The following is a 15535-nucleotide window of genomic DNA, read 5'->3' as shown; positions in this document are numbered from 1 at the left end:
ATATTCTAGTTGGTCTGTTCCCACATGGAAGAAGGGTAAAGGCTCAGGTAGACATTTGTTCCAGTAACACCTCATTTGGGAAATTGTCAGCTGAAGAAGTTTAGAAGTATCTCTTAAGCAATGCTTACTTTGAATCCATTAGGTCCACAAAGCTAATTCAGTTGAATAAATAAGTACTTGAAAAAGCCATCACCTTTGGACCTATCTATAAATAATTAAGAGTATGATCAAATACCAAATAAAAAGACTTAATATAGTCATTGACAAAAAAATTTTGCAAATGTGAGCAATCGACTGATCAATATAATTTTTTTCCACTATTCACAGAATTTAAGGGAAATAAGATCGATAGCATTGTTAGGAACAATAAGGTTTCCTTCTTACAAGTAGGCACCCATAGATATAAGCCTGTATAAAGATTGCATCATTAACTACTTAAATTTAGAGGATATTACGTGCTTCAGCAGCACGTATACTCAAATTACAATACAGAGATTAACATGGCACTTGCAAAAGGATAATATGAAAATTTGAGAAGTATTCCATATTTTTCATTCTTCAGATGCAAGAAATGAAAAACAGTTATTAAAAAGTTGATTACAAAATTACAAGTGTAACAATAGTTTGACATCAGTGTATTAAATCTTCACCTCAGAAAGGCGTTTACATAGCATAAACTTTACAAAACTTTTCAAATTAGAGATCACTGACATTTTATCCCAAAGAAAAATAATATTAACACCTAGAAAAAAAGGAATCAAACTGTTCTATATGGAATGCAATCGGAAAGGACACATTAATGAACCTATATATTATAAAATAATGTAGAATTCAAAGTATATCTAGGAGAAAATAAATTATGAACATTATGCAAACATAGAATATAGAATATTTTAAAATATACTTTTTCAGACAAGCATCAGAAATATTTTAGTTTCTGTACTACTCATTTCAACAGGTAAATTAAAATTATTTCTGATTAAAAAATCACAAACTCTGAAGAAATTATTATACATGTATACAAAAACTATTGAATACATTTTTACATCCAAGGCAGGAAATTCACTTGGAAGAATTCCACGGAATCCATGAATTTTTACAGTAAAATATTGGTGCTGCCGGGCACTGGTGGCTCATGCCTATAATCCTAGCTACACAGGTGGCTGAGATCTGAGGATCATGGTTCAAAGCCAGCCTGGGAAGGAAAGTCTGTGGTACTCTTATCTCAAATAAACCACTAGAAAACTGGAAGTGGAGCTGTGTCTCGAGTGGTACAGTGCTCACCTTGAGCTGAAAAGCACAGGGATAGCTCCCAGGCCCAGAGCTCAAGCCCCATGATTGACCAAAAAAAAAGATATTGCTCTTATTTGGATTGTGAAAATGTTTTGTAGGGACACAAAAGATGGACTTGCATTTTTGAAATTTAAGAACCTTAACCGACCATTAGGACTTCGGTGAACAATTTGTACAGCCTTTCACAACTTCATAGAGGTAGTGATACATAATTATCCTTTTGGCAATATCAAATACAGTTTCTTCTATATTGTTCTTCAGGCCTGGTTTCATATAATGGTTCAACAGAAGGCTATCCAGCATATCTTTACTATCTCAATTCTCGAAAGCAAGATGTAAGGCTGTCAAAAGTCCTTTAGTTTGGGGAAGTGGAACTGTGGCTCAAGTAGTAGAGTGCTCCCCTTGAGCTGAAGAGCACAGAAACAGCACCCAAGCCCAAAGCTCAAGCCCCATGTATGACCAAAAAAAAAAACACCACCACAACAAAAATCAAACAAACAAAAATATTTGGGCTGGGAAGGTGGCTCAGTGGTAGAGCGCTTGCCTTGCATGCATGAGGACCTAGGTTCGATTCCTCAGCACCGCATAAGCAGAAAAAAAGCCGGAAGTGATGCTGTGGCTCAAGTGGTAGAGCGCTAGCCTTGAGCTGAAATGCTGAAAGACAGCGTCCAGGCCCAGGGTTCAGGCCCCACGACCAGACCAAAAAAAAAATTTAAAAAAAGAGTCCATTAGTTTGGGCATTGGTATCTGTATCATGATGAAGTAAGAAAGAAGCCACTCTGGTATTATTCCACGTATATGCACTGTGCAGGGGTGTACAGTCATCTACAGTTATTGCATGTGCCGCTTGAGACACCAACTCACTGACAATGTCTAAGTGTCCACTGTAGGCTTCTCGAAGAGGGATATACTCATCATCATCCCTACTATTCACATGAGTGGCCTTTTGGGAAAGAAGTCTCCGCATTGTAATAAGCTGAAATATTTTCGGCAGCCCAATGAAGAAAATTGCTTGGATCCTTCTCCAATTTTTTTTCCTGCAATTGATACCATTCCTTACTTTTTCATCTTGTTCCCCATATTCCTAAGAATTGCCTAACCAGAGACTTTGAGTGCCAGTGGGAATGAGGTGTCCACGTATTTCCCTACTAGTTCACATTGGTTGAACTGGTCAGAAATATCTGGTGAATTTTCTGCAACTGTTTATTCACATGATTTATTTTCTCTTTTTCCAATTTTACTATTCGAAATTATTCTAAATGGAGAGTAGGGAATTGATGGAGAGCAGAGGAAAGATGTTCCTCCGTATTCTACATACACACTGAAAATGAGGACCAGTGATGTCTTCATGTGCAACTTATTCTAGGAATGAGAAAATAGGAAATAATGCCTTCTATATAAATGATTTGGGGAATGGCAGAGCAAAAAGTGAAATGATGCAACCAAAAATATAAAAGCAAAATAAATGAGGATAATTATGGAGCAGTCATATTATGAGAACCATGAAAGGTAGAGAGAAAGAAAGAGTCAGATGTGTAATGACCTAGCTAGCCACAAAATCCATGCCTCTGATCAATTTGTAGAACAGACAAAATTTTATTTTTAAAAGAGATGGAAATAGAATTTATGTATTTACTTGAAATTAGTAAATACATTTTTAGTAGCCTATGTAAAGAGACATAACTTTACCAAATTACAGACAATAAAATAAATCATGGATAATTCTAGTAACAGATCTGACTGAAATCAGTTGAATCATACTTTTCTTGTACAATGAAGGAATAAGAAAATAAAGCAGCTAGAGAAGGCAGGGAGATTGTATCTGTGACAAAACTTTGTGGAAATTGGTATTGAGGATTTCTTACTGGTGATCCACTTGCACTGGAAGCATGATTCTGAAGTATTGCTTGCTGATTCTGAACTATTGATTTGATCATTATATTCTCCAAGAAGAAAATGAGAATTGATAGTGAAGGACTACTAATACATTTTGACCTTCTCACTAAACACTTTCAATCATCAAAATCACATGAAGACAATAGACAGGCCTACTTTTTAGATGAAAGCAAGTGTCTTATAAAAAGAAAGAATGTATGTAGTCATGCAAAACACTTCTATTTTACCAATGCCTCATACATTTTTCTAATGTTGGGTACCAATAAATAATGGATCTATTAGAAAGCTCTTAAGACTCAAATGTTCAATAGTGAGTTCTCTTACACTATATCATGGTATTTTTTGTGTATGGTTTTAAGAATAAATTTACATTACTAACTTGAATTTCTGACAAGACAGTATCATCACTGTACATCTTGCTTCTATACTCTCATTTTAAAATTACCATCTAAGTATGTACATTAGATAACTATAGAGGAAAAAGTAGAAGCCACACTGATGGCTTAGGTCTTTAGTAGTAGTTAATCAGAAAGATGAAATCTGAGCATTGTGGTTTGAAAGCAGACCAAGAAAAAAAAGTCCATTAGAGTCTGATTTGAAAGTAACCAGCAAAAGCTAGAAATGGAGCTGTTGTACAAGCAGTAAAATGCTAGCCTTGTGAAAACTGAAACAAAAAAATAAATTCTGGGACAAAGCCAGGCCCTGAGTTCAAGCCCCAGTATTAGAACCAAACAAATAAATTAATTAATAAGGTAATTAATTAATTAAAAATAAATTAAGTGGTCACATGTGGAGAGGCAGGTAAAATGTAACATGCGTGGTAATGGTTTATGTATTATTTTGTAATAAGGCATATTATCATTTGTGCTAATCTCTAATATTTTATTTGGACTTTTTTGTACAAAAAACCCTGAATTTAGCATGCATGTATATGTGTGTGGACATGTGCGAACATGTATGTATGTGTATATGTGTGCATGTGCTGTTGCAATGTTGCTTGCAAATGTGGACAGGGTGAGGCTGAAAAAAGCTAAGTGTGTTGCAATGTTTTTATTTATCAGTGTTCTGTCATGTCATTTCAGTGGAACCACCCTTTGTACATATTATTTGTCTAATAATAACATCATAATCAAAGCATTTACAATATTAACTTAGAAAAAGAGACCTCTTTCAGCTTTTATTGTATGTTAGATAAGAAGATACAGACATAATTAGTTAGTAAGTTATTGCTATAAGATGATTGTCAGTACAAAACACGTATTTGACCTCTTAAATTGGTTATACTTTTAAGATACACTCATGGAGTGATTTGGACTGACTTGACCAAACAGGTATTATTCTCTGGTGATTCCTGTGAAACACAAGTTGGATAAACTCTTTCCGGATTTCTGTTGAAAATCACTTTCTTTGCAAGATTATATTTATTCTCACTAAGAGATAATCCAACCCATATTATGTTTGACTATCCCATCTTATTCATTGAAAATAAGTATTGTGGATATGCTTGTTAGGTATTCCTTTCAAAAACGAACAAACAAAAAGCAAGTGTCATGTCCAGATTGTGGATGCATTTGAAGGTGTTTTGTACATGCACAGGTATCTTTACTAATGGCCCTTTTGTGGGATTAACTATGGCAACTTTAACAAATAAGGCTTTTTGAATATCTGTTCCAATATACATAACATCCCAGAGCAAGTCTTGCAATTTCTGAAAATCCTTTGAATATTTTAGTATTTTTTCATGTCATTTACTGTAGAGCTAAAATTTCTGAAATAAATATTGTTAAGATCTGAAAATGTAAGTGGGTTCATATGCATTTTTATGCTTCATTTTATGGAAACCCAGTTTTTATGAAAATAAATGGAATAGAATAAAAGAATGTAAGTGAATTGGGTAAGCTAATTATTAGTATAATTTTGTTTTGAATTAATAGTCCATTGAATGTAGATGATGCAGTTAAATTATTTCTTCTCTACTTCAGTTAGTTTTAGAATCTTTATAGTTACGAGAGAAATTTTAGTATAAGTAAAGGTCTTTTAAAATGATTAGGGTTAACCATGTGTTTTTTGTCCTACTTCCAAGAAAATGAGTTATTTTTAAGTGTTAATAGTTTATCATTATCATTATCATAGGGAATCATTATCCTTTTCATAGGGACTTAAAAATGCAGTAGTATTGATTTCTTTTTAAACCAATTTTATTCACAAGTTGGAGAGTCTTTGATTCAAAATTAGGTCTTGGTGTCTATGATTTTTATCCTCTCGTTCCTAACATTAATGATATGTAAGACTGCATTTTTGGGTATATGAAAGGTAAAATATGTATCTGGGGTCAAATGTGATTTTTATATCAGTCTTTCTTTAATAACATTTTAAAGTAGTACATTTCTCTCAAAATGTTGGGTATAAAAAGCAATGAAAATACTTCTAATGGTAAACAATTTAGGTGAGCTACAATGTGGAAACAATTGCTCCAAAAGACCTGCAATCCATTTCCATCAGAAATTGGGCAGGTCATTCTTTCAGTAAGACTGTGTTAACCAGAGATGGGGTCCCCAGGCAGTGCAGTGTTGAGTGAAGGGATAAAATATGATTTCTACTATTTTGAGCTAGAAATCAAGAATGTTATAGTTTAGCAGTTCCTTTCACCAGGGAGGTATAAATTGATTATGAACTTGGAGTTTTCATATTACAGTTACTTCTTATTTTCTTTTTTTGTTGTTGTTGGTCATGAGGCTTGAACTCTGGGCTTGGGTGCTGTCCCTGTGCTCTTCCACTCAAGGCGAGCGCTCTACCACTTGGACCACAGTGCCACTTCCAGTTTATTAGTAGTTTATTAGAGATAAGAGACTCACAGTCTGTCCTGCCCGAGCTGGCTTTGAACCACAATCCTCAGATCTCAGCCTCCTGAGTAGCTAGCATTATAGGTGTGAGCCACCGGTGTACAACTTAGTTACCTATTTTCTAACAAAGATAAAATGAAATATTATTACAGTGTGCACAATAATTTTGGGAATTTTCCTAGAATTAGTAGACTGAGTGCTGGTATTTAGTTATAAAATAGAATGAGGTTAGTTCATATGGTGGGAATGGAACGCAGGCTAACACTTACCATGTGTACAATGTTGTACTAGTAATTCCAACTCTGAAGACTTAAATATCACCATCTTAGAATTAAAAATAGAAGTAGTTCCACTTTATGGAATTATTGTGAGGATTAAATTAGGTACCAAAGGTAAAGTACTTGGAAAAATAATCAGAGTTTGATACTTTCTACCTGTTATTTTATCATGTGATATATTCTAATATTTTTACTGTGATTTTTATATTGTCTATTTAGGATATGCAAAGTGATGTATTGATATACATTGCGTTGTTCAATTTTCTGACATTATGAGGAAAATACCTGCAAAGAAAATTTCCGAGAAGAAAATTATCATATTGACTCATGGTTTATGATCAGATGTCTCCATTGTTTTTAATTATATTTTTATTAAATAGTTGTACAAAGGGATTTCCATTCAACGAATCAGTTTATAAGTACAATGGATCTTTACACAACTTTCTCACATCCTTCCAAACCTCAACCCACTTTCGTTTTTACTAGTTTCATATTATCTGCATTGTATATTATGGCTTCACTCTCTACTTCCATAAGTCTCTTTATTTCTTCCCTTTGACTTCCCCTCACATTTTCCAAGTGGTAGTCTCCTGGTATTCATTTTGTTGGATTAAAAGTTCAATTTTATAAGAAATTACACCTGTTAAATACTCCTCTACAAATAGCATGCTTTGATTAATACTGTTGTTTAACTTGCATAAAATTCTGACTTCTAAATATGCGACCTTTTTGTGTCTGGCTGTGACGTCGTTTACTTAACATAATTTTAGATCTATCCATTTCTTTGCAAATGTTGTAACAGTCTTTACAATGGATGGGTGCAATCCAATTGTGTATATGTGCAACACTTTCTCCAACCATCCCTCTGCTAAAGTGTGTCTGGACTGTTTCCATAAATTCTCTACGGTGAATAGTACAGTAGTGAACATGATTGTGAGAGTGATTTTACTCTAACCTTTTAGAAGAATTCATCACTATTTTTCTGGGAGCAATCCTCTAGCCAATTTGCCAGAATTAGCACATCCCTTCCTTCATCTCCATCACAATGTTTTTCAGGTCCTCATAAACACACTACCCCCTACAGGTCTCAATCAGCTAAAACCACACTGTGCCCATATTCTTTTGTTGTTGTTGTTTTTCTCTGTCCGGTCCAGGGGCCTGAACACTGGGCCCCTCTGGCGCTGTCCCTCAGCTTTTCTGCTCAAGGCTAGCAATCTACCACAGCGTCATTTCTGGCTTTCTTTTTTTGCTTATGTGGTGCTGAGGTATCAAGCCCAGGGCCTCATGCAGGTGAGGCAAGAGCTCTACCACTAAGCCACTTTCGCAGCCCCGATGTGCCCATATTCTTTTAATACATTTTTTCATAATTTTACACATAATTTAGTGAGAACCTTCTATGTACTTTCCTAATGTGGGAATGAGGTATATGACAATAGAGCAAAACTAAGAGATATGGAATTTAATTAGCTATTATCATATTTAAAATAATTTTCAGCTCTAACCCATAGCCACATTTACTATTATTTTAATCTTTATTTGATTACTTCACCTATCCCCTAAATTATAACATGTGATTTAAATACAAAGACAAAAAAGTGTGGTTTGACTTTGACATTCATGTGTGAGGATGCACAATATGGGCAACTAAAGGGATTGGAATTAATAGTCATTATCCATTTTGTTAAATGGTTTTCTCAAACCGATTCTCACAATTCATATTTCATTCAACAACAAGAAACATGACAATTCCCTTTGCTTTGCTCCTCATTAAACTTGTTTCCATGTTATTTTATTATGAAAGATGATTTCATAAATCTACTATAGATACGAAATTATGTTAAAATATTTCTATATGTATGCATTGATATAAATATACACATATATATTATAAAGGTTATAATGATAAATTATAACTTCTGTAACTGTACAATTTACTAAATTACTAAAAACATGGACGACTCAGGCCTGGAATCCTGGTTACTCAGGAGGCTGAGATCTGACAATCATGGTTTGAAGCCATCCTGGTCAGGAAAGTCCATGAGCCTCTTATCTCCAAACAACCGACAGAAAATCAGAATTGGAACTGTGGCTCAAAGTAGTAGAGTGATAGCCTTGAGAGAAAAGACTCAGAGATATCACCCAGGCTCTTAGTAGAAGAACTAAAATCTACCCCCAAAAAGTATTTAATTTACGCCTGTGTAAATAGAGTATTACCTTCACCCAAATGCACATCCATGCTCATTTGCAAGGTAACTCTGTTATGTCTGGAGTACCACATAATATTATCACTTATGTAGAAAGTATTGCAATATGGGTAAACTCTATCTCTCTCATGGATTTTTCTCCACTCAAATATTCAAATCTTATAATTATTCCCATTATGTAAAGTCATAGCTTTTTTTCTTTAATACCCATAATATTGGAATTTGAATTGAGTGTCTTGTGTCTCCTAAATGGATGTTCTTACCACTTTGCCATGCCCCCAGCCCTAAATTGTCCTGATTAACTTTCAGATAGAATCTTGCTTCCTACTTGTGTATGATCGTGGGCTCAGTCTACTTCATATTATTCTTCCTGGAATTTAGAATAACAAGTGCCTGCATTATGTACAGATCTTTCTGTCCAGTCTGAGCTTTAACCACTATCCTCACAATAGTAGACTCCCATGTAGTCAGGATTTTCATAAGCTTATCATAGCTATTTTTTAAAAAATCTTTGCATTTCCTGCAGGTTCTTGAGTACTGAGTTAATTTGTGTTTTCTTGGGTTGTTTTGGTTCTTTTGAATGAATGTGTTGAGTTGTTCCTCATTTTTCCTTTTGTTTCTTTCACTCAAGTTCTTACCTATAGTGCTGAGAAACCAATTTTCCTTTCTCAAGATAGTCAAGGTGAACATTATTTATTCCAAAACAATTCCAGTAATATTTAAACACCTTCAGAAATTTCGAGAAGATGGCGGAGGAGAATCTGGTGGCTAAACAAGCTCTCACATAGAAAGCAGTTCTAGTGTTCCAGTGAACAGTCCTAGGCACACCAAGTGTGCCATCACAGTACAGAGAGTTTGGGCAGAGAGGGAAAATCCAGGTAAGGAAACAGATCTGAGCATTTTCCAGCAGCCATGGCTGAGGTTTCTGTGCCGCCTGTGGTGGCATCCATAGCTGCCATAACTACAACCCAGAGAGTCTGGGACAAATGTGTCAGATGCAGCGGGTGAGCAGATTTTACTCAACACCAGCAAGAACTGACAAGTAGCAGATATCATCATCCTGCAGATAGCAGACCAGAGGCTACCCAGGAACCAACACTCCAGCTTGAGTACAAAACTGACATCTTCACTCCTTTTCAAAGGGAGCAGAGGAGGGAAGGCCACCCCTCCTTCCAACACCGGAGATATCCATCTTTGATGTAGACAAAGGCCTGGCTAAGCAGCTAGATCCAACTCAGTTCATTGATGAAAACAAAAGAGTCTTTTAGCGAGTCACAAGTACCTACCCTGATCTGCCATTCTCAACTCCACCCATGGGAAAGTCACCACAAAGAGGCAGAGAAAGCTACACCCAAGAAGGAGTAGCTTTCTTCACTGAGTAAACGGAGCCAGCGGCTGACCCTCCCTACAGCAGCACTGACAATCAATTGAAACTCAGTAAACATAAACCCTGAGCATTGCTCCAGGCTGGGCTCTGTGAATGTCCCAGAAGCTAGCCCCACAGGGAAAAGCTACTGTTTGCTGAAAGGCCTCAACTTTACCCAGAACCCAGCCTTATCACAGCAACTCCAAACTAGAGGAAACAGCCACCTCCCTCTTTTGTGATACTCAAAGCAGATCTCCCTCCCACTGAACTAGCCTGGGAGGGGATCACAAACTTCTGGATAAACCAACAGAATTTTTTCTGCCTGCCCAAACAAATTGAATTAAGAAACCAATCAAGCCACAGAAAACCAAACACCACAAGCAAACCAGAGACTCCACCGAGAGACTGGTTACTGACACAAGGGAGATATAGGATCATCCCATCAACCCCCCAAAAACAAAATCAAAGAAGTCTTTTTTTGTATCTTTTTTAAATTTTTACTTTTTAATTATAAAAATTGTTTTTATTAATTTTTTTCCTCTTATAACTTTTATTTTAGGTGTATATGTGTGTGTGTGCTTTTTTTAAAAAAAAATGTCTACTGACCTGTTGGTCTTTTTTGTTCTTTCTTTCTCATTCGTTTTACTTTTTCATCTTTAGTTCTTTTTGCATGAATTATTTGTTGTTCTGTTCACCTCCTATATACCTGTCATTGATTATAAGACCTTATCCCCCATTGTGTACATTCTTAATCCAAAAATGTATTACTAAATTCAAAACCTCTTAGGATTAAATTCCTTAATAGCAGTATTATCTATTTATACCTATAAATTATTTGAAGTATTTTTATTTTTTTGTTTTTCAGGTCTCCTTTCTATCCCTCCCTTCCTCTCATCTTATCCCCATTCATCTCTCAATTTTACTTCTTTAAATTTTCATTACTTTTAAGAGTTTCACTTTTAAAATTTAAATATTTGTCTTTCCATTTTTTTCTTGTCTCTTTTTTTAAATTTTTTTCTTCTCTCTTTCCTATCATCCTTTCCAATCCATTTCCCTCTGTGAGATTAGGACTTGGTTAATTTCACTCTCCTTTTACATTTCCAAATCTCTCTAACCCTATTTTCCCCACCTTTCTCCTTAAACATAATAATTTATGGTTTGTCAAATTCTTCTTCAGTATTCTTAGCCCATTAATGCATAGTTATTTAATGTTGAACAGACTGTATCTGTTGAACTAGATTGTATCTTCAGACATTTGACTATGCAATTACAGGACTTTGGTTGATGCTTGCCTTAAAATGGTGTTCTAGCACAAAACTGGCATTACTTTCATTCCAAATGGGCAGAACAACAAGAAAAACACAAGGAAAATGGCAAGTCCAGGTATCTCAATTCCCACTCAAGATAATCAGGTGACAGACCAGATAATGAATAATCCAGACGAAAGTTCCCAAAAACCTCTACAAACACTACTGGTAAACATGTTGAATGAAGATTGAAACCCTGCAAAAGACTCAGTGTGAGCGTGATAGGGAGAGATAGGAGGCAAACCAAAGATCAAAACACGAAGCTCATGGGCTTGAGAAAGCTACTCAAAGATTGATACTGGAATTGCGTGAGCAGGTTGAGAATACTCAAAGAGAAATAAAGGAATTGTGTGAGCAGGCTGAGATCAGTCAAAAAGAACTACAGAAGTTGCATGAACGTGAGAAATCTAATCAAAGAATAACACAAGAATTGCAAGAGCGTGATGAGCATAGACAAAGATCAATAGAGCCATTCATGGAATCTATAAACAGACACCTGAAAGGAGTCAGGGAGACCACAAAGGGAATGCTGAATGGAGCCCAACAAAAGGAATGGGAGTCCAAGGAAACCATAACCAATCAGCAAAGTGATTTGAGAATAAACACTGAAAACCAAATTAAGGAAGTAAAGAATTTCATATAAGATCTAAAACAAAGCTCCAACAAAGAATTTGAAGCCATAACAGTCAACCAATTAAATGGAAAAGAAATGAAAAATAAAGTAGAAAGGCTTGACAGTTGGTTAGACCATGCAGAAGATTGAATCTCCGGCATTGAGGACAGCCTAGGTATTATAGAGAAAGAACATACAACTATCCAAGACAAATTCAAGAAATATGAATAGATCTATTCAACACTTGGAAGACACAATTAGAAGGCCTTATCTAAGGGAAATGGCTGTAGAGGAGCACATAGAGACAGAAGGTAATGGTCTAGAAAATTTGTTCAACAGGATCCCAGCAGAGAACTTCCCAACAAGCAAAAAGATACGCATATTCAGATACAATAAGCTTTTAGAACTCCAAATAGACCAGACAAGAACAGGACATCCCATCGTCCAATTATAAGCCACACAGGATCAATTCAGACCAAGGAAAAGATCCTTAAAGCTGTCAAGGAGAAAAGATCAGTCACCTATAAAGGAAAACTAATTAGAATCACCTCAGATTTCTCAACAGAGACAATTAAAGCTGAAAAGCCTGGAATGATGTATGCCATGCTATAAAGACAAATAACTATCAACCAAGAATAGTGTACCCAGCTAAACTCTCCTTCATAATTGAAGATCTAATAAAAAATCTTCCATAGCAAAGAAAAACAAACAACATATCTCCACCAAATCAGCTCTACAAAAGATACTTAAAGATGTCCTAAACATAGAAAACCAACAAGACCACAATAAAGGCCAAGAAACCACATACAAACAGAATCCAAGAACCATAGGAAGAATCCAGTAGGCGTAGCACCCAAGAAGGTGGATAAAATGGCAGGGACACCCAAATACCTCTCAGTCCTATCTCACAATATTAGGGGATGTAATTCTCCAATTAAGTGACATAGACTGTCTAGTTGCTTTAAAATGCAAGATTCTTCTATCTTCTACAATTTGCCCATAAAAGTCAAACACATTGGGAGAGTTAACTAATAAATGCAAATCAAAACAACATTGAGATATCACATCACTCCAGTTAGAATGGCAAAAATCAAAAACTCTAACAACAACAGATGCTGGAGGGGATGTGGACAGAAGGGAACCTTACTTCATTGTTGGTGGGAGTGTAAACTTGTTCAACCACTTTGGAAAGCAGTATGGAGGTTCCTGAAAAGACTTCACATAGAGCTCCCCTATGACCCAGCAATCCCACTATTGGGCATTTACCCAAATGATTACAAACAAGACCACACTAAAGCTACCAGCACAACTATGTTTATTGCAGCATTATTTACCATAGGTAAGATATGGAACCAACCCAGATGCCCCTCAGTAGATGAATGGATCAAGAAAATGTGGTATATATACACAATGGAATTCTATGCCTCCATCAGAAAGAATGACCTTGCCCCAACTGTTAGGAAATGGAAAGTCTTGGAAAAAATTATATTAAGTGAAGTAAGCCAGGCCCAAAGAAACATAGGTCCCATGGTTTCCCTTATTTGCAATATCTAGTATATGTATGCAAGCGGAAAAGGTCAGATAATGTGATGTTAGGAAAATGAACCCTTAGATATGTATTTTAATACTTTTTTATTTCATGCATTTGTTTATAATGCATTTATAAGATTATCTCTTTGTTGCTTTGTATGTCCCTCCCCCACAGTATAACCCCTGCTTTCACTATATTTGATGTCAGTATAACTTGTGGAGGAGATGGGGAAACACAAGTCGTTTAAGGATACAGGTGGACCTGTTCCAACAATGAGAAGTACAAGGTCATGTCGAAAACGAGCTTTACAACGTTGGTGCGGGGGGGGGGGGGCAGGGGGGTTGGATTGGGTGGGGGGAGAGGGGGGGAAGACTGGGGGGGGGAGGGGGGACGTAGGGAAGGGATGTGAAGGGTAAACAAAGGAGGAGGCCGAAATGCTTGATAAGAAATGTATGCATTATCCTGCCCATGTAATTGTAACCCCTCTGTACAGTATGTTCACAAAAAAATAAATAAATAAAATTTAAAAAAAATCAAACTCATTTTGAAAGTGAAAGGCTAGAACAAAATCTACCAAGAAAACGGCTCCCATAAACAGGCAGGGGTTGCAATCCTAATATCAGATAAAATAGACTTCAAATTAACATTATTGAGAAGAGATAAAGAAGGTTACTACATACTAATTAAGGGATCTCTCTTTCAGGAGGATATTAAAATTCTAAATATTTGCCAAACAATAGTGCACCCAAATTTATCCAAGAAATGCTACTTTAAATCTCACATAGATTCAAAGACATTAATGTTGGGGACTTTAACACACCACTATCCCCACTAGATTGATCAACTCGGCAAAAACTCAATAGAGAAACCACAGAACTAAACTAGTGCATACATCAACTGATTTAGCAGACATCTAGCGAATATTCATCCAGCAACATCAGAGTATACTTTTTACTCAGCAGCACATGGAACATTTTCCAAAATACACCACATTTTAGGTCACAAATCAAACTTGTCAAAATTCAGAAACATTGAATTCATATCTTGCATTCTCTCAGACCAAAAGGGAATAAAATTAGAACTCAACACAAAAAGCCACCAAAGAAAGTCCAGTAACACATGGAGGCTGAAAAACACACTGTTCAAACACCAGTGGGTCATGGAAGAGCTAAGAAACGAAGTTCACATGTTCCTGTTATTCAACAAAAACTAGCACAGAGATTATCTGCTCCTCTGGGACACAGCAAAGGCACAATTCAGAAGCAAGTTTATAGCTCTGAGTTCCTATGTTAACAAATTGGAGAGACCTGAATCCAACAATTTACTGAGATCTGACACTCCTTGAAAAAGAACATCAAGATAAACCCCAATCCGTTGCTGGAAAGAAATTATTAAAATTCAACCAGAATTAAATGAATTAGAATTAAAAAAACCATATGAAGAATCAACAAAGTGAGAAGGTTCTTCGAAAAAATTAACAAAATTGACAGACCCTCAGATCTTGGCCTCCCGAGTAGCTAGCTAACCTGATTCACCCTCTGAGTAGCTAGCTAAAATTCTGTCTGTCCTCTATGCTTCACTGCTCTTTTATACTTTTCCTGAGGTAATCACAAGTCTGTCATATAAATGTCTCATTGCTTTAAAAATACTGTTACTGTTTGGCACCAGGGACTCCAATCTGTACTCTAAACTACTTAGGAGGCTTGAGAACAGAAACCAGGCCAAATTTTAAGGGAGTTCCTTCTCAATCTATAGCTGGGTGCATTGGATCATTTCCACCATCCTGCACTATCTAGAGACTAAGATTGGAAGGACTGCAGTTTCCAGGAAGCTAGACAAGTTGGTATGTAACTCTGATGCCATTGATGATGGGAAAGATAAAAGGACAGATCAGGTGCCTGTTCTTGTGGAAAGGGAACCCTTATCTTAAAATTAACCACTGACATAATGCCAGCCTAGCAAGAACAATACCCTAATTTGAAATCCTCACATTTTTCCAAAACCAAAATAAGTACATACATTAACATTCCAAAACAGTACAATCTGTTCTTTGCTCTAATATCATCTTTATCTGATTATCATATGATGTGACAGAATAGTTTCTTCATTAAACTTATGATATATTTTAAAAGACCTAGAAAATTCTTTCTCACTTTTTAAGTGCAAACGAATGGCATATTACCTCATTTCTTACATATTTGACT

At 35.9% G+C, this 15535-nt stretch overlaps 1 pseudogene; it reads left to right on the top strand.

Moving 5' to 3' along the window:
* The first annotated feature begins 455 nt into the window (after window positions 1-455).
* On the top strand, window positions 456-552 carry LOC122099207 (annotated as a pseudogene).
* The last annotated feature ends 14983 nt before the right edge of the window (window positions 553-15535 follow it).

This window comes from Dipodomys spectabilis, unplaced genomic scaffold (assembly GCF_019054845.1).
Source record: "Dipodomys spectabilis isolate Male_0828 unplaced genomic scaffold, ASM1905484v1 ptg000505l, whole genome shotgun sequence".
Classification (NCBI taxonomy): domain Eukaryota; kingdom Metazoa; phylum Chordata; class Mammalia; order Rodentia; family Heteromyidae; genus Dipodomys; species Dipodomys spectabilis.
Note: the sequence above shows the minus strand (reverse complement) of the source record. Positions and strands in the feature narration are given on the sequence as shown.